At 35.7% G+C, this 21,634-nt stretch overlaps 1 protein-coding gene and 1 long non-coding RNA gene across 2 annotated transcripts in view; both read left to right on the top strand.

Moving 5' to 3' along the window:
• LOC136237829 (receptor-type tyrosine-protein phosphatase H-like) overlaps positions 1-21,634 on the top strand; it is a 161,474-nt gene that overhangs the window by 98,342 nt on the left and 41,498 nt on the right. The window lies entirely within an intron of this gene.
• On the top strand, positions 2,710-6,237 carry LOC136251240 (uncharacterized). Its single transcript, XR_010698982.1, has 3 exons — positions 2,710-2,823; positions 4,045-4,143; positions 5,890-6,237. It is a non-coding gene; the product is annotated as an uncharacterized lncRNA (long non-coding RNA).

Below are 21,634 nucleotides of genomic sequence, written 5' to 3'. Positions count from 1 at the left end.
TACACATGGCTTGTAAGGAGTTACTGGGAATAAGGCACACACATACCGGCAGTATGTAAGTAGGTGTAGGTTCACACATTTGTAAGAGGTGTACATGTACAGTGGTGCCCCTCCATTATCTGAATTCATTGGGTCCCAGGTGTGTTTGGATAATAGGAAAGTTCGAATTAACAAAGCCTGCACATTTATATACAGAGCTCAGTTAGAATACTCTATAAGAACATACAATTTAGGCAAAATGCTCTAATAGAACAGTCACTTTACAGCTTGGATAACAGAAAGTTTGAATAATTGTGGGACTACTGTATTGCCATTTTATATAATACAGTGTTATGTACATGTTATGTAACCAAGTACAAAATTTATTATAAAGAAACAGTGGAGACTTTGATAGATGTGTATAAAGTGAGACTATAAATAACACTTACTGGCATACAGAGAAGAGTGTATGTTTTGTAATATGTTAGTGGTAATATTTGACTAAACAGTATGATTATTGTTTGGTGACTACATGTACAGTTATACCACTTAATACTTGTACCTGAGAACACATTGTAACACTTACATGCAGTATAAAATGTACAGGACTGTGCAGCATTGCATACCAAATTAAAAGCAACTCAAAGTTTTCTTTCTTTTCTGTGTTTAAGTCATTCCTTCTAGGCCTTTGGAGTTGTTTAAAAAAACACTGTTAATGTAATACATCAGCTTACTAACATAACATTCTCTGCATGACCATTAGTTTAACTTTCTTAATATGTGACCGGGCCTGCGAAAACAGGGCATGTGGGCACAAACTACATCCCATCGCTCTACAGGTCATATCTCAGTACTGGAAAGATATTGTTTCATTCTGTAACTTGCAGCATGATGCCACTTAAATGTTTACTAAGAGCTGAAAATTGCAATGCTATAGCATAATGGTACAAAACGTTATGAGTGTTGAAAGTTTAAAAAAGTAGGCAAAAATCATGTGCCCACATGCCCTATTTTTGCAGGCCCGGTCACATATTCCATATTGTATCAACAACATAATAATTATATTTATATAGATCAGACTTTTTTGTCATCCACATACTGTATAGCTATACACTGTAGGTTCCCTGTCCTTTATGTATAGTATTATATAGGTTCTGCTTGATTTACATACTTATTATTATTATTATTATTATTATTATGTAATGGGCTGAGATGAGATGCCTAGGCAATGAATATTGCCAGGCTAGGCCACAGGCCTTTGAGTGTGCCCATATCTTGATTTTTACCAATAATCATCAAGTCGCTCTTTGAATGTTGCTACTGTATGTGCTGAAATTATAGTGTCAGGTAGAGAGTTCCGACAATTTTGTTTGAAAAAAGGTATATCTAATAAGTAATCTTGATCATTCCTTGAATAACTTAAGAGAGTGGCCCCTGGTGGAAGATTGGATGTTTAAGGTGAAGAAAGTGGATGGCTCTATATCATAGTATCGATAAAGTATTAAATGTTGTATGTTTCAATCATATCTCCTCTTTGGCGTCTACAAAATAGAGAATAGAGATTACATTTTTCTAGACGACTTTCGTATGGAAGATGGGAAAGTCCTGGTACACATTTTGTTCACAATATTCCAGATGAGGCCAAACGTACATCTTATATAAAAAATAAACATTTCAACAGAATTGATCTTAAAGAATCTTCTAATAAGGCCAAGAACCTGTGAGGCCTTAACCGCAGCTTTTTGACAATGCAAAGATGGCTTCAAGTCACTTGTACACCACACACCAAGATCCTTTTCTTCATTCACTATTTCCTAGTCAGTTGACACATTCAAAGTACGGTTTCTCATGGTGTATGATACAGGAATCAAGTTACTAAATTGCAAAACCTTACATTTCGAGCATTGAACCTAAGCAACCAAATACTAGACCATTGCATCAACCTATCAATGTCATGCTGCAGTTTAAGACTATCGTCAAAACTTTTGATGACAGAGTATATCTTGGTATCATCTGCAAACATCTTCACATTGCTCTCAATAAGGTCTAGAATATCATTGACATATAATATAACAATGGTCCTAGGACCGAACCTTGAGGTACTCCACTCAGGACACTGATCCAATCAGACAGACATCCATTTACCACCACTCTTTGAAGACGGTTAACAAGAAAATTAGTTAGCCATAGAGATAGATTACCATGTATACCATATGCCTCAAGCTTAGAATGCATATATGCGTTGTAAACTAATACGTATACCTAAGGAAGTAGGTAGCTGGCAGTACTGAGTGACCTATAGCAATTAAGATCCAGCATGAGCTACTGTAGGGCTCACTATGGCAAGCTCATGAGCCAGTCACACATTTCAATATTGCTTGATGCCAATTGCAACCTAACACATCTCCTTATCTATGTTTGTTTTGTCAAAATGTCTTTTTAGTTATCCAGAAGAGCAAAACCATAATTAGTTATGTCAGTGTCTGTGTGCAATTTACAGCAGGCGCTTGAATTTTTTCGAACTGGTAGCTAATAATGACAAGCCGAACCGCCTTGATCTGGTCCTGACTCTGAGAATCTTAATGCCGTCTGATCAGGATGGCAACCTCAACAGACGCTGAATAGTTTTTTTTGTACTGTGGACAGAGAGATAGCAATTCCACGAAAAATTTGGAAACTTAGAATCTAATCCTATGACGTCATTTAGAATAATTAAGGCAAACATGTAAAGGCGTTCCGAACTCGCACTGCAGTATAAAGCAGTTGGCATTTAACACTATAATAGAATACGGATTGTACGGCTTATCAGCAGAAACACTGAAATCAACTCTTCATAGTGACTCGGTACGAGAAGGTACAGTATATTGCATGTATTATGATCGCTAGCTATAATAACTATAAACTGCACATAGCTAGCTTAAAAACAAGAATGTAATTTAGTGGTTTTCAGAGGTGGCTAACTAGTTAGCTAGTGCAGTGGCTCAGGGGCGGTGGAGCAGGCCAAAGAGTGAGAGGCCAGGCCAGCTGTAAGTTGAAGGACCAAAAAAAGGCCTGCTGAAGCCTGCTGACTATAGCTGCTCTCCACCAATTATATTCTCCTTATTTATAATTACACATACGTACTAAGTAGCTTGCTACACTGCTTCTCTGAATACTGTAACTGCACTATTAGAGTATCCAGATCCTGACTGTTCTATTAGAGTATCTCGATCTTTTTTCTTGCAAACAGTGTCGCCCCCCCCCCCGTCCCCACCGCCTATGCAGTGGCTGCACTGTAAAGTAATGGTATGACTCCTACAGTCACTTTGTTGGATGCATGATAATACTTCAGAAGTAGCTACGATCAACATACTGAATGACTGAACATTAATAACAGCGAGACTATCAGTGATATAATCAAGCAAGTTGGCATTCCTTAATTATCCATTATTCGCCATTATGGTTAGCCCCATGGCTGCTGTAGTGAGGCACTGTCCTCTGTCACTGCTATTTATTATATTGGTGGATGAGAACTTCAAGCTAACTAATTAATTTTGTCCATAAGTTAAACTCTCCCCAGTACAATATTAATTTTACTATTTGATACAGTATTGGTCAATGCCATTATATAGTGGTGATTCTAGACCTGGCCTACAGGGGGGCCAAGTATAGTGATCAGCTGGCATAACTATTGTAACAGTTGTTTGGCTGAAAATTTTAAAGTTATTTTTCAGCAGGGGGGACCATGCCCCCCTTAGAATTGCCTATGTGCAGGTAGGTACTGTAGCTGTCTCATTGCCACTAATGTTTCCTGTAAAGCCATTATTACCTTTCTGAGGCCTGCCTCAGGTACCATTATGCAATGGTTGTTTTTCACAGATAGGCTTGGACTTCTGGAGTATATTAAAACCATGCAACTGTGAGCATTGTATTGTAAACTATGTTGATTATTGCACAGTATAGTAAATCATACATCTGTGTACAGTTAGAGGTTATGAGGGAAGTCACTCATAAGCAGATAATTTGAGATAGTATTATTTAATAGATCAATTTATATAATCTGTAATTAGGTTCTATTTTCTGCAGGTTTAACGGCATCTAGCTATACAATGGGAGATTTCAGTTGTTTTATTTTATTTATGATGATTGCTTTAGCTATATGCACTCATTCACTTTCTGGATTGGGTAAGTACAGTACATAATGTTTTAGGCATCTACTGGTTATGCTAGCATACAATAATTTTGAGCAGCATAATAAATTTTGAGCAGCATAATAGGTGCTATGAGACGTATTAAGCATATGCTAGCATAAAGCCAAAAGTTGTTGCTCGGACCCGACCAACCATTGTAATTGTTGTAGATATTCTAATAGAACAATCAGTGGATAAAAGTTTGATCCCAAAAGTAATGTTATCTGTAGGTAATACTTAAATGACCCCTGGCAAAGAAAATCTGCATAGTGACTGGATTGGTTGCAGAGACGCTCATACTGTTCTTTGTTTGAAACATAATGGGCTGAACAAAGCTGAATATGAAACATAATGGCCTCTTCATTTCGTATTCTGATGCAAAATTAATTTTATGGTGTTTCCAGTGTTATTCTTTTTTTTGTGATATGTGTGGGTTCACCAGTTGTTGCAATAAGGAAACAATTTCAACAAGTGCTAGGAATTTAAGCACACTGTAAAACCTGAAGTGTTATGGAAGCACCTAAAAGTGCCTAAAACTGCTCCAGTCAGAAATAGTACCTCTATAGCACTTATTTTAACAGAACAAAATAATAGGGATCGTAGAAATAAAAAGTAGTCAAATAATTAATGGAGTCACAGGTAATAGTGGACATTTAATTCCTAATCCAGATGTGACCATAGACTGAAGTATATGTACAGTGCATGGTATAAGGATTATATAAATATCTACTAGTACATCTGCAAGTGTAGGTAACCTCGAGCTCCTTTATTCCACTACTTATTATTCACTGTGATCCCCTAAACTTAAATTCCTAATTATGTTTTCCTTGTTCTTGCTATTATTGGAATATTTGACACCAAATACATGCATGCAAAGTGTGCAAAAGTACACTTGCATGCATTATCAAAATGTAGGGCTGCACCAATTCTAGTATTGCATTGGTATAGGGTTGATACTGCTGTTTACATGAGGTATTGGAATTGGTGAATGTATTGCCGCACAGGTACCAGTTATCAAGTGTGCCGGATGAAAATGACATTGTTTATACAAGCCTATTCACAAACACAATAAATGCTTGAAAGCACCAAGCAAAATGCTAGTATTAACAGATAAAGTTATTCTTTTATGCTGAAATTCTCTGTGAAAATACAATCCAAGAAAAAAATTGATTTACTCTAATAGAACCGTCAATAACTCTAATAGAGCAATCAGGCTAGCAGTTCTTCATGAGTGTTTTATTAGAGTATTTATTTTTGTAACAACCATTATCTAGACTTCTTCTCAGGCCATAGTAGAGCATAGAAGACTACTGCACTAACAACTGAACTGGTTTGTACTTCTAGTGAGTCTTGTACAGTCAGTCACTTAATGAGCTCATTACAGTGAATTGTCCATTATTGTGCTAAAACTTGTACAGAAATACCATGAACTACTACGCAAATAAACAAATAAATTGATATATGGATGAGTTACGTATGGTGTACATTACAAATAAATGCGTGCAGTGATGAAGTATATGTAGCTAATTAAGGTACTTACTTTTACTTGCAGAAACTTCTAAGGTAAGTAGTTGCCACTTGAAATATCAGTAAAAAGTGGAACCAGTACAGTCCTATCAAAATGTTATGTAAGATTATAGTAATACAATGACTGTCATAATTTTTAAAGCTCCTCAGATTTGCAGAATTGGTCATCATGTATACAACTTACTGTGCATACTTGAGTTTGTGTGCATTTCAGAATTCACTATCACTAATGGTCCACAAGACACTACAGTATGTATGAATGATATGGCAGAGAGTATGTGTGGATTTGAGGGAGCCAGCGCTATAACAACTACACCAGACTGGATAATTGTCACAAGAAGTAGTGATGGCAGGGTTATTAGTAATGTCACCATTGATGGAGGTGATATTGTTGATAATAAACATGATGGACTTATGTGGCAATTTGGTGATGTAAACACAACAAGTTCTCCTAATAGTAAACTAGTAGTTAGTCCAGTGGATGAGACTCACAATCAATCATCATATCAGTGTGTGTTTACCTTTATTGAGGTTGTAAATGGATCAGCTCAACTTCTGATTGTTAAGAGTAGTGTAGGCACTTTGACAGTAGTTGGTAAGAACTTATTGTTTAAGTCATGAAATTAAACATTTATCTGTGCTATACTGTAGATATACCATCAATTGGACACATTGTAGTTAATAAAATTTGTGCAACATCATTATCTATTTCATGGGATACACATGTTCATCCAGGTTGTGGAGTTTTGTCACAGTCAGTAACAATATCATCATCATCATCATCTATTACTTACAGATTCAGTGCTAGTAATAATAATTTCACTTTTAATAATCTAAACAGTAACACATCATATGATGTCACAGTTGATCTCAGATACTCGAAACATCGGTTCACAGCAAGGCAGACTACTATCAAGACTTCACCTTCATATCGTATGTGTCTGGTACTATACATTGCTTGTATTACATGTATGTGTACCATGTACAGTATATGTATGTGCAGAACTTTGTATTTGCCACACAGCTCCTCCAGCTGTTGTTGATATTACTGCTGAAACTGAAAATGATGACATTAAGATCACCTGGAAAGTAAGCTTAAGAACACAATAGCATGTATCATTCTTATGTGTGATAATTTAGGTACCAGAGATCAATTGTTCTGTGACTGAAATTACACATTACAACGTGACTATTTTAACAAAAGGAAACTTAACATCTAAAACTGTCAGAGAAGAAGTGGCTTATTTGTCCAATTTTTTGATCTACCAATCAAACATTTCTTATACTGTGATTATTGCAGCTGTAAATAGTCAAGGAAGCAGTGAACCAACTTCAATAACAATTGGTATGTTTTATATGTGACCAGATTTGCGAAACAGTACCTTTCCACACAGTTTACATACCAGCAAACTAAATGATGTAACACTAATTGACTCCTTACACTGATTAACTTTCGCTTAGTATCAAAATGTAGCCTGATACTGTAGCTTTTTTCAGGGAAATTTCAGGCAATTATACAATATGCCATGATCAAAAAGTTATGAAGCTTCAAAGATAGAAAGATGAGTCAAATTTTGTGTGTGAAAAGGGTACCATTTTGCAAATCCAGTTGCATATATACAGTGAGTATGTAGTCACATGATAGTGTGCCATGTGCCAAGGAAGATTCCCAACAGACAGATACTTTGTACAGAAACCAAATTGCCATTTTCATGCATCCATAACCTAATATATTTGCAAGGGAAACTCCCTCAGTATGGAACCAAATTTGAGCTGATGTACCTATTCATTATTGTGATGTGTGCCTTAAAAGTTTGTCTTATTTTCTTCATGTTTTATCCAATTGAGAAAAACTTAACTTGCACAAGCTTTCACCAATTCACTTTAAATATGGTGAATTATATTACAGCACTTTATCCAATTTTCTGTGATATGAATAAGATAAATAACTGTAGATTTGTACAGTTTTTGAAAAATCTCTAATAAACTACAAGCAGAAAGTAAATTAATTGGAATCTTAATGTTGGATTAAGGATAAAATAAACAGTAGTGAAACAAGGGGAGGTTGCCTATACATGCAGATATACTAGTGGACATTTACTTCCTATGCTTCAATCTAGAATTAGGGATTAAATGTCCACCTCTCTTGTTCACTACTTTTTAGCTATTCAGTACTTTTTTTTCGTTTATCTCTAATCCAACTTTTCCTTCTACTTATTTGTTTACATTTTCTGTAACATTATTGTGTGGCTTATGAGCCCACACATACCACATCAAAGGAAGAACATGCCAAGAATGCCATTAAATTAATGATCCAGTACCCCAGTTATCATTTATTACTGAAAAGCAAAATGCCTTCATTTTCAGCTACATTCAGCCCATTACACAGCGTTACAAACTAAGAGAACTATGAGATGGACCTTTGAAATCAATCCAACAGAAAACGTGGATGATTCCATTATATGCAATACTGCTGCACATAGACACATTGCACTGTCAGCAAAGATAAATGGGAAACAAAGGAGGACACAAGTGAGTATGTGTTGTACACTGTATGTACAGCGGTATGCCAAAAAGCACATATTGGGCTGAAGCAACATCTAACAGTGAAAAATCAGGTCCGTAGCCTTAGTGGTTGTCGAGTTATGCTTGTCTGCAGGCATCAGGCAGTTAGTCAGTCAATCAGTCAGTCAGTCAGTCAGTAGAAAATTCTGCCAAACAAAAAAATCTGTAGTAACCCAACGGAAGCATTTTGGCCACTCTGTAGACACTTTTGGGCTTGTTTATACCTCACCAATACTGCCAAGATGCCTTGAAGGTATTCTGAGGCTGGTTTTGGGGTGATATGTTTGGCCAGAAAGCCCAAATAATATTTTAAATGTCACAAAATTGGTTTTGTATTCAACCAGTATTACAATTATAACAGCTGCCTGGTTTTGATATTTCACTTAATGAAAAACCAGACCCAAATAGGTAAAAGGCCAATTTTTGTGCTTGGCACTGCTTGCTAGCCTTGCTTAAACAAAAACAAAATAAGTGATTCAAACAGCCTACAGAACAACCAACAAGCGCTAGTTTGGAAATGATGTGATATCTAAGTCCACCACCTTTTAATACTTGAAACTAGCATTGCTGCACCATTTTTTCACAGCTTTGCTGTTTTCATTATGCATACTGTAGTTGATGGTTTCAGATTACCATTACAGTGATAACAAATCCATGTTTTAGTGTAGAAAAACTTTTATATACAATGGTTACTAAAGTTTAGCAAGACTATACAACTTTGGCAGATTAGCTTGTCATACATACCGTATAGCCTAAATATTTGAAGAGAAAATTTTTTGCTGATTTCAAGGTTTTGGGAGTTAACAGTGAAAATTTTATCCATGAAATATTTATACCTCCATATTAGTCTAATACATTTTGGAATTGGTTGCAAATCTGTGAAAATTTTTAATTAAGTAACATTGCTCAACCTTAAAAATTAATATTAATTAATTTTTAGGCTATGCAGTAATAAATTGTTACAGAGGTTGTTTACAAATTTGCCAAGCAGCCAGTATCATACAGTACCATAGTACTGTGACCACAAAAATGTGGGTGTGGCCCATGAAAAACATCACCAGCCTCACTTTTCCCAGACGACAATGAGGCAGCCAGTGTTGGTTAGGCAAAACTAAGCCCAAACAAGCCTTCAGATCGACCTGAAATGTTTTCAATAATTGCTACAGAATTTAAAAAAAAAAATAAACGGATTTTTTTACTGACTGATATGCTTTCAAAGGCAAGCATAACTCAATAACGGCTAAGGCTACAGGCTTGATTTTTCACTGTTCGACTTTGCTTCATCCCAAGAGGGGCCTTTGGCATACCGCAGTATGTACAATGAATTCTTTATGGTGTTGTCCTTTGTGTCCTATTCACCTTTGCTGACAGCAAAAAGTGTTGTAGATCTGGCTACACAACACATATGACATAAATTAGCTACAAAATGACAGGTAACTACTAAACTAGCTAAGCTACAAAAATAGCATATATCTACGCTAAAAATAACTGCAAAACTAAACATTAACAAAGGGCGGTCAGTGTCTCCACACTGTAGAACCCAGTATCATTCTTGCATTCTTCAGCCAAAGTGACACTGAAAGCTGCTGATGTAAGTTCTTACGGACCAGTCGAGCAGAAGCACCACTTCTAGCCGTGGTGCAATCAGCAATGGAGTGGAGAGCCCGAAGAGCAAAAGGAAACCACACACCATATGTCTCAACAACAAGGGAGAAAGTCACACTCTACTTCCTCTAGCTACGACATCTCAATGTCTTTCATCCTTTGTTAACTCCCCATCTGCAGCAGCTACTCCGAGAAGGATGTGCTATGAACTGAAATGTCAAAATATGCAGGACAGCCATGCTGGAAATCTGGATGGTAAACATCACCAGGGTGGGAGTGGTCATCACCAGAAACTCTCTGCTCCTTGAGAACCCCATGATGACTTTGAGACAAAGCATGGTAAACAATGTCAACTAATGCATCATGTCAATGGATGCGCAGTTACACAGCAGTACAAAACAAGAACTATTCAAAAAACACCTCTGTAATCAAAGTAGCCACTATGAAACATATGGATGATTTCCGTTATTAAAGGAAGCCATCATGTGCTACCGCCAAATTGACACTTTTCGCTTTCTACCATTGACCGCTGTGGTAATCATCTTCTGGAATGTGTGCATAGGCCTATTAACGGGTTGAACATATACTGTAGCTGACAATGAAGTACAATGGATTCTTCACTTTTCAGATGATAACTGATATAACTAGGTGCCATATCGATATGTGTGGGTTCACCAGTCATAATAATTATTATTTTAAAAGGTTAACAAACAAGTACACAAAAAAATGGAATTTCATTTTTCAACTAGAGTAGGGACCAATAACGCATCAATAAGAAGTACTGAAACAAGCCGCGGTAAGTTGTGTAGTACATGATATCATAAAATCACAGTAAGCACAGTAGGGATATAACACTTCTTATTGTTTTACTGTGATTTTATGATATCATACACTACATACTCCAGCTTGTTTCAGTACTTTTTATTGATGTGTTATGGTCGCTATTCTAGTTAAAAATTCCAATTTTGTGTGTACTTGTTAAACAATATAAAGTACATGTACTGCATGTAGTTAACAAATTTCCAATTTTCCAAATTCACCCATTGCACTGATGAAGCCACAAATGTGTTAAGCTATTTGAAGCGACCATTGCATGTTTTTGAAAACAAGCCTGAAATTGAAATACCATGAAAGTTTGATGAGACATAGCAGATAGCAGAGGGATTGGGTCAGAAAACGATTACCATACCACACATTCAACTCCTCTAGCTCCCATGTCTATTTTTCAATGCATGAAAATGAAAAGAGGAAGTCGTAGTGTATGAATGGTTGGTATAAGTTATCTTCCAATTGTACTGAAGATGTCATGTATACCACTCCTGAATTCTATGGCACCATCATATAAATAATATATCTGTACAATATAATCATGCTGTAGTTTGTTCGTGTTCTCCTCAGCACACTTTTGGTGATGACAGGCCTAGCTATATACAGGTGTATTCATAGCAAGTCAGTGTAGGAAAGACATACATTGTGTGCCAACTTGGGGGCATGCTCCCCCAAGGAAAATGCTGTATTAAGGTAACTGCTGTATTAGGGTAGCTATCTCAATCCTGAATTTTATAGCTTTCTGCTAACTATACACCACCTAGGAAAATTTTAAACATTATACCCTATGAAATTGAATGTGTTTTAACAGTTTATTACAGTAGCTACTATTGCTCATATTTGCCAGACTGCTATATTAAGACAACTGTTCTATTAAAGTATCTCAATCTTGATGTTTATTATTGTATATAACTATTAATGTCCGTGCCTAGGCCCAGGTGGCCCATATTCTAGCTATGTCTCTGCTCCTGAGCCGTTGTTTATACAATTACTTAGTACTGTGAAGTGAAGCAGTGATATGTATGTCAAAGAAGCACTTTAATAATATTATAATAGTATGGTAGTGCTGTGTATTAGGGACTGTGGAAGTTTATACTATCTCACAAAAAAAACAGAACCCAGTCTACATGGCACCTTGGAAGTATTGGTTAGGTCTGACAGTGCCTTGAGTACAACCTGTAATGTTTCCAATAGATTGCAATGAAAATTGATACTTCAGTGCAATTTTCTACTGTCTGACTGTCCGCCTGAGTGAGTAAGTGAGTGAGTGAGTGAGTGAGCTATAGTGAGTGAGTTAGTGAGTGAGTTAGTGAGTGAGTGAGTGAGTTAGTTAGCGAGTGAGTGAGTGAGTGAGTGAGTGAGTGAGTGAGTGAGTGAGTGAGTGAGTGAGTGAGTGAGTGAGTGAGTGAGTGAGTGAGTGAGTGAGTGAGTGAGTGAGTGAGTGAGTGAGTGAGTGAGTGAGTGAGTGACCGACCAACTGACCGACCAACTGACCGACCAACCAACCGACCGACCGACTGACAAAGTACAATTCACATGATGGTTCCTTATATTGTTGGAAATCGTCTTTATATTCCATAGTGGTTATTATTGATTGCAGTGGAGTTTCTCATATTGTTCTTCCTTTGCAACACTATGTAATGGACTGAACATAGCTGAAAATGAAGTATAATTGGTACTTTACTTTTCAGTAATTGATGGTTAAAGCATGCATTCAGAAGTGCCTGTCACCATTCTTTCTTTTGATGTGGTATGGCTGGGGTCACCAGTTAAACAGCAGTTACAAAGAAAGCAAACAAACAAGCACAAGAAAAAAATTAATAATAAATGATCATAAAAATAACAAATAGGGAAACAAGGGAGGTCACCTATACCTGAAAATATACCATAGTTAGTTTGCATTCACCCAAATGTAGTCATATGAAATGGTTGAACATGTGTTTACCACCAATGGTTTTGTACTGGAACAAGTGTGTTTTCATTTTGCAAACTTGTTTGCATATCTGTCTAAATTAGGGATTAAATATCTACTAGAGGTGTAGGTGACCTCCCTTGTTTCATACCTTTAACTTAAAATTTTCCTTGTAGCTACTTGTAAACTAGAAGAAAATACCATCCAACACATTGCTAATAATTTGCAAGAGCATGTATTGGAGTCATTTCTTGGCTGCCACCTTTTATTTCATTGTTTGTTTTCTTTTTCACCAAGATTTTTCAGGTTGCACTCTTTTTGTGATAATAATATATGCATGTATGTATGTGCTCTATAATTAAGCAATCGATTATCCTAACATACCATTATCCAAACTGTGGAAATGACACAAAGATGTATGTTCTATTAGAGTAGTTGAACAAAGTTATGAATAGGCTTCTATTATCTAAACTTTTTGTTTATTGGAACTCGCCCAGGGCCCAATGAATTCTGATAATGGAGTGAGCACTGTATGTATAATTGTGTATGCAATTTATGCATGTATGGTTTTCAGTAAAAAATTTTATTACTCACTTTCAGTGATAGCAAATGATGTGATCCAAAAGGTTAGCAATGATGATGATGATAATCAGTGTTCTAATATGATGATAGGCTTCTCAATGACCATAGCTGTACTAGTGGCAATCATAATTGGCATCACTGTTGTGATGATGTGGTGTTTATATAAGCAAAAAAGAGGTAGCATGCGTGTGTGTGTGTGTGTGTGTGTGTGTGTGTGTGTGTGTGTGTGTGTGTGTGTGTGTGTGTGTGTGTGTGTGTGTGTGTGTGTGTCAGTGTGAGAATGTGTGTGTTGGTAGTGTATGTGGGTCTTGCAGTAAAACTATTGTATGCATGATGTATGCTGTATTGATAAGAGGCTCCCTTTATTAGAAATAGCAGTAATTCCAAAGACTCAACAGCTCACTGCAGACACAGTCGAGATGCAGTCATCACCAGCGTATGATCTGATGAGTCAGAACAACATAAGGTCATCCACTATACCACAGTATGAGTCCATTCAACACTGCATTGATGTCAGAATGGACACTAATCCTGCTTATTTTACTCATGAAAGCACCTGAACATTACGGTGATATGACGTGACATACTGTAAACACAAGCAATTTATATGTGTAGTGGATGTACAATCCCCTGTATAGTATAGGTATTTGCCATTGAACAAGTTTTCAGGGATTTTGTTTGAAAATTTATAATGTATTGCAGGAAATTTACCGACTCAATTGTCAACCTCTATTCATGACCAATTCATGCTAATAACCATGACCATTATTACAAACATAAAAATCCATATATGCTCATCATGCATCTCACTCTAACAAATCAAAAAAGGTTTGGGCATGGCAGCAATGCTATTTGCGTTGTCTCTGATTCTGTAGACAAGATCTGTATTTAGTGTTATAGATGGGAGCCGGTATGTCTCTGTTGATGGTTACTTCTTTGGAGGTCAAATGAAGAAACTATCCTCCCAGCAGCCACACAGATTACTCAGCTAATGGATATTTACACATTTAGTAGGTATTGCAGTGTAATAGCAATTCAAGCAATTTTGCATAATTATTTTGTTCCATTCAAATGGAAATATCTATATTTGTTAGGAATATTATAATGCAAGACAACAAAAGCAAGTTATAGTGATGCGTATAATTAGGCTACATTTAGTGATTTTGTGAACACAACTACAGGTAGGGATGAGTCTATTTTGCCTTTTTCCCACATATTTTTCTTTCCAGCAATTCTTTAATTGATCATTTACATATGCAAAGCTACAATTTCACCTTTAAATGACTGTTCTATTAGAGTATGCATTTGCTCTTACCAAGAAGCTACTTAATATTGCTTGATTGTTCTATTAGAGTATCTCGATCACCACTTGCACTTTCTGTAACAATTAACTACGAATTAATTTATTTCATGTGACTGTTGTATTAGAGCATCTCGATTTTTTGTGTGCAAAATATGCACCTATTATGCCAGCATTTTGCCAAAAAAATTGCCAGCAAATCGACATGTCCCAAACTACAGGCCTTGTACCCAACACAAGCTCTAATTGTATTAGACTGTGAGAGCATAGTGAACAGCCATGCTATGCGTTTCTGGAATTATTGAAAGAAATCTTACCCTTACCTTGACATAATAAAAATTCATAGGTACACATCACATCAAGAGGTTATAATAAACTGCCAATATAGCATGTACAAACACACTGAGTAAAATTAGACTTTTGAAAGTTTTGATCCAATTGACACATTTACTGGTGGAAGGCAAGTGTTGATATGTGTTGAGATGGTGAAACCTTTGTACAAACCAAGGTGTTGATATTCTATCTTACTTAGTGTATTTGCTGGAATGAACTCCTGTTGGACACTCTCTCTTACTACTTTATATTATGAACTCTTGATTACATGCTATATTCTGTTATGTACAGTAGCAGAAATACATGTGGTGGTAGTATATTGCTATTAACAAATATGATGAAAATTTCTACACTCATGAATATTTTTGATTTTGTACCATCTTAAAAGAGGTCTTTTCCTCTGCAATAGATTTTCATCCTAGTCATTGTTATAACACTTTTTCACACTTGCACATTACACACACACACTCACACACACACACACACACACACACACACACACACACACACACACACACACACACACACACACACACACACACACACACACACACACACACACACTTTTTATACCTAAAGCAGGGGCGGATCCCAACTTTTAAAAAGGGGGGTTCCACTTTGGAATTGCAACTTCAGCCTAGCTGTAAGTTGAAGACCCAAAAAAGAAAAAAAGGTCATCACCTGCTAACAATAGCTGCCCCTCACCATAGATGCCCTTACCAACTATATTTCCTTATTAAATAACTAGATACATACCTTGCTACACTGCTCCTCAAAAGACTACTGTGACTGCACTATTAGAGTATCTCGAGTATGAGAGGCTCTTTCAAAAGGGGGGTTCCATGGAACCTTTTGAACCCCTCCTGGATCTGCCCCTGCACAGAGTTTGCAAATTTGACCAACTACACAAATATTTAAAATTAATGTAGTGCATTACAGTAATAAAAGTACATTTATATCAGACACTGAAACTTTTACATCCTTCAGCTTTACAGTCTTAAAGAAATAGTTCTAGCTTTCTTTTGTAATACAATACGTGCACATGACATGACTATGGAAAATCTGTCTTTATGTCACATGTGTGATACATAGAAATCTATATTTTGCTGTGTCATCATAAAGCACTTGTGGCTTGTGCACCTGTAAAAACATTTCACAGAATTTGTTGTAATTCAAGGTACTGACTATTCATTGTAAAGCTGATTGGTAGTTTGGAATTCTTCATTTTGATCATGAAATTTGAGTTGTTAAATGTGACATTTAAAGCTGATTTTCCAAAATCTGATCACATATGCAAATGTTTAACTGTCTTGTAAATTAAGGGATGGAGAAAGGAGGGGACAAAGCAGAGGTGTGAATATTATTTCATTCTGCTTACAGTAGTGCAGGAAGTTCTCATCAAACCATCAAGAAATACACAAGTTGTAATAACCAAACCAGAAAGAAATAGAATAAACAAACTTTTGTCCTCACTATTGAACTGGCAGTATTGCATCAGTCATGTAGCTGTGCATACTTCTTGTGCTTTACTAGCATTTGTTGTATATCAAGATCAACTGTGAGGCATTCATAGGCCCACACACTGCTTGAAGGTTCTTAGTTTACTAATTTGTTAAGCTGCTTTACTGTAGTTGTGCCCAGTTATATATACTGATAGTAAAATGTCAATAACTTTAAGTATATGGAACATAATTGTTTTACTAAGTTTTAAACTCTCAGTAAACATCAGTGAATGCAGATTTACTGAAAAGCTACTAAAATAACAAACAATTAACTGTTCCATATACTGGGGATATACCACTCTAGTAAACTAAGAAACTTCAAGCAGTGACAGGACTAAACTACTCTAATAGAACAGTCAGTTATGGTAATATTCTCTAATTCAGCAGTCCTAAATAATATTTATTTCTTTATACTGCTGTATTTAAATGTGATCATAATCTATAAGGTATAATTGTTCACATGGTATAGTTATTTACAGCAGCTACAGTCAAAAATGCTTGGGTCAGGACCAGTTCATCAGTACTCACCCAGAAAGTAACAAGCTATACTATTAAATTGAGATCAGATTGTAATAAAATCGTTTTTTGAGTGAATATCCTTGACTCTTGCATTCGTTCACACCATGATTACAACTTGCTCACCACTAACAAAATGGGTTGTAGCAAGGGTGCCAGTAAGGCTAGCATATAAACAAAATTAATCATTGCAAACTAATCTCAATAAGTTTATAGCTTATTTCCTGCTGAGTGAGTGTCAACACATAAGGAAATCATCATAATACATTGGATAACTGGATAATCATTAGCAGCTTATACAGTAAGCCACAGTAATAAGGAATATTTGCATAGTAGGGGAACCTTTTGCTAACCTGCAATTACTAACTGCTCTGTTAGAGTAATTTAATCTTAAAAGAAGGTCTTGCTTCTAGAGGTGTGGTACATCAAGAAACAATAGCAGCTGCACAACTGACACTGGACTGTAATTATTAGTATGTTTGGCGTAGTTGCAGAGTGCAAAAGTTTGCATGGCCTGTTCTTTTCTGGTTTCCACAAAATTCGAGTTATATATTACAACTTGTCTAATAAATATGCATTATTTGACCAATATTCAGAAGCATAAATTATTAGTAAATGAAATTCTTGTGTACTAGAGTATGCAAAAAAGTAGGGGAACCTTATAATATAGTGTGCAAAGCATGCCACTCTTACTGGAGACATGCTTTACATTGGTATACTTTAAGGCTAAAAAGCATTAAAATGGCATTCTTATGTGGAGACAAGTCACTATTAATGAATGGTGTGTAAACTATGTTATAATATGTATCAGGCTATAATTAATAAAAAAGAGTGATGGATTCAGCTTTTCTCATAGTGCAACTTGCTTAATAATTAAGCCTTCATATTCTACACTAGGTCTCACAGTATAGCCCTTCAATACACAACTACGTTATAATACTAGACAACAGTGAACAGTAACTAAGAATATGCTTGAGACACTATATGTTTCGATTATTCCTTTGAACTATGCTCAAATATAAAATCATCAAGTCTGTTATGCTCAAAGTTATGCTTGTAAAATTAATTACATTCTCAGACTGACTGTTTTATTACAATGTATCAGTATTTCATTCTGCTTAAAGTATTTTGATATCTCTTATTTCTGTAGGTATAAATAATCAGTCAAGAAAAGTACTTGATGCTGGTATAATTATTACTTTATACCTTTGCTAACCTGTTATGTTTGAATTTATGGTGTCGTATTTTTTGGCACAAGTAGAGTATGGAAGATAAATCATGAACTGCTCTCACACCTTCTTGAATCCACCATGTTTTTCTGCCCTTAAAATTATCATACACTATATAGTAGGGACCACAAAGGAGTAGGCGTGGCCCACAAAATAATACCACCCAAAAAATAGCCCCAATTGTCCCTATCGACGATCAGGCAGTATTAGGTAGGCGAACTAAACCCAAACAAGCTTTCAGATTGACCCAAAATGCTTCAACAAGTTGCTACGGAATTTTAAAAATTATTTATTTAATGGAATTTTCTACTGACTGAGTAAGTAAGTAACTGACTGATTCCTTCAGACAAGCATAACTCGACAATGGCTAAGGCTACGGGCTTGATTTTTCACTGACTGTTTGACATTGCTTCAGCCCGACAGGTGCCTTTTGGCATACCGTACAATGCATGCTTCATAGACTTACCAGTGTCCTCCTTTGTGTCCCATTCATCTTTGCTGACAGCGAAAAGTGTCGATTTGGCAATAGCACATGATGGCTTCCCTTCATAACGGAAATTGTCCGTATTTGTCATAGTGGCTATTTTGATATCAGAGGTGCTTTTCAAACAGTTCTTGATTCATGTTCCCTACTGTGCTCAAGAAACCTTAATTGAAATGCACAGTAGGGATATAACACTTATTGTTTCACTGTGAGTTAATATCGCGCACTACTCTAGTTTGTTTCAGTACTTTTTATCGATGTGTTATGGTCCCTACTCTAGTTGAAAATTCCAAATTTTTTTGTGTATTAAGAATGACCAATGTGCCATTGTCGACACTCCTCATTGTTATAAAATTAATGTTTGTACTTGCGAAGCATTTCCATTTTAATATTTGGTCATTGCATCAACAAAAATCTAACCTTACTTGTATGAAACTGTATCACATTGCAGGTCACGATAGCAAAACATTTTTTTATTACAATTAAGGGAGAAAATCATAGACTATAATATATCTAGTATTTGTGGAGTAGAAGTGTAATACTAGCACTCTTATAACAATAAAATTTTCTGAAATCTTAACTCAGTCTGATTCTGTATTTAAGATTTCCTTCAAATATTGATGATACAAGTGCTGTTGTCTTAATTGCAGAATGGAACATTTTTGCAACTTCAGTTAGCAACACTGCATTTTTGTCAACTACAGTACAATAAAAAGTATCATTACCTCAAACTCAAGGTCCTTGTAACATACATAGCCAACATTGTGTTTAATGCTATTTATGGGTTTAGATCACATTACGGCATGTTCCATGCTTTGTCAAAAAGGCTCACTTATTTTCTCATAAATTATATTAAAGTACAGACATAATTAAAATGAGAAATGTGTGTGTTTGTGGCCATAATGTTATAATACTGTACATGTATACACTAATGAACATTCCACGAAATACTTGAGTATTTCCATGAAATACTTTCTATACTTTTCCCCATGAATTTTAACTTTTCGTGGTGACTCTCAGTATTATGATGATTAATAATGAGAAGTGAAATTTCCCCCATGGAATGCACCGTGAAAGTTAATTTTCTAGACTCTATAATGTGTTTCTCAAACTAACTGGATGATTTCAACTGGTGTACATGGTGATAAGGAAACCATTCACTTCAGACTTAGTGGCTTCAAACTTAATCTTTCATTAAATGTTTTAATTTTTCTTGTACAAACAGTAAACAACATATTTGTGAGCTACAGTAGGCTTCACAGAAACTTCTTGAGATTGTTATAATATCTGAACATGTAGATATTGAAGGGTTCAAGTTCAAAGTTTATACATTACCACTGTTATCAAAATGATGCACCTGCAACTAACATTCATTTGATATTTCAGCACAGCTATGAAAACCATTAATTTGTAAATGCTTGTCTACATGACACATGTTGAGTGGTATCTATGTCAGAGACAATTATAATTTTTTCAAATCCCTATGAAAATGTCAGGCAACCTAAAGCATTACCCGACATTGATATGCTACTGTTTTACACAATTCGTTGGAAATCCTTACAATACATTGATAGAATAGAGTGACTCAACCTATTATAATACAATCATTGTTGTCTAATTTATTGAAAATGCTTCACTATAAAACTCTCTAACTTCCTTCTATTTTGATCTGACATTTTGTCAGGCAGGTTCCATTATGGTCGGCCATGCATGATAATTGCCTGACAAATGGCCTATGTCAGGCAGTAATAATTGACTCTGGTCTATGTGTACCAGTTAGTGTATACAACAAGTTTTATATAAACAGTACATGGCTATAATATTATTTCAATGTGAGCAAACACATTTCTAGACCACACTTTACATGAGTAAGCAATAACAATTGTTAGAAGTCCCTTGCTAGCTACACCATTTGCAGACAAGCAGCTCTGGGAAATGATGCATCAGTGTACCAACAGAATCACTAGTTGTGTATGTATGGGCTATTGGAATATTAAAAGTACAGAATATATAATGTAGTTTAATAGTGCAGCAATACTGTATAAGGTTACATTAGGGGAATCACAGTACTGTATATAAGCTACCATGGATCATACTGTATAACATGATGTCATCCAAAACCCTACATGTACAGCATCACATTAGCTATATAGCACATTATGACATATATACATGAATTTCATCTTGACTTCAATTTTTGTGCTGTACACATGTAGTTGAATAGTCCACTACACATGTAGATTATGCATAACTGTGGTGCTAATACCATTAATTTTGAAAATATGTACATGTATGTATACACCTCATATAGCTATAACTACTACAAAAATGCCCCCCCCCCCCCCACACACACACACACACACAAACAGAAAACAACATGTATATCAGCTATACAGTGCATACAAGCATATGCACTTACAGAAAATTCTTCAGATTATTGTTATAAGTGCTGAACATGTTGGCATGAAAAGCTAAAGTTCTTGGCATGAAGAGTTAAAGTTCTGAGTTTACATTAGGTGCGTCATCAAATGATGCACCTGCATACAATCATTTGATATTAACTATATACAAATATGGAGCCCATGCAGTGCTATATTTGTTGGTATGCATCCACATTGGTGTATTTACTACCAGCTAGACTAAGTATGTGCTGAAAACTAGTCATTCAGACCATTGATCAATAGGCACATTATATTATTTAACAAGTAGCAGACTATTGTGTAGACTTGGGAGATTTCTTGGCATTTGCAATTTAACACAACATGAATATGATAAAATATTATTCGCCATGGGAACATGATATTAAGTGTGGATATAAGAGAAAGTTCAAAGGTCATATTTATCAGAGTAAGCACCAATAATTTCTTTTAACTTGAACGTTAGTTACACCAATTACCTAAAGTAATATTACACATATCATAGCTTAAGCATTTGTAAACAACAATTATGGCACAGTTTTCAATTTCTGTACCCATATCATAAACACAGTGTAACTGTTCATGTCCTGAAGGAGAGATATTTCAATTTCCACCTAACTACCTGATTAGAACATGACACTTTTCACCTACACAATCTAAAGTGTATGTGACAATGCACATTCACT

Source organism: Dysidea avara, chromosome 1 (assembly GCF_963678975.1).
Source record: "Dysidea avara chromosome 1, odDysAvar1.4, whole genome shotgun sequence".
Classification (NCBI taxonomy): Eukaryota; Metazoa; Porifera; class Demospongiae; order Dictyoceratida; family Dysideidae; genus Dysidea; species Dysidea avara.
Note: the sequence above shows the minus strand (reverse complement) of the source record. Positions and strands in the feature narration are given on the sequence as shown.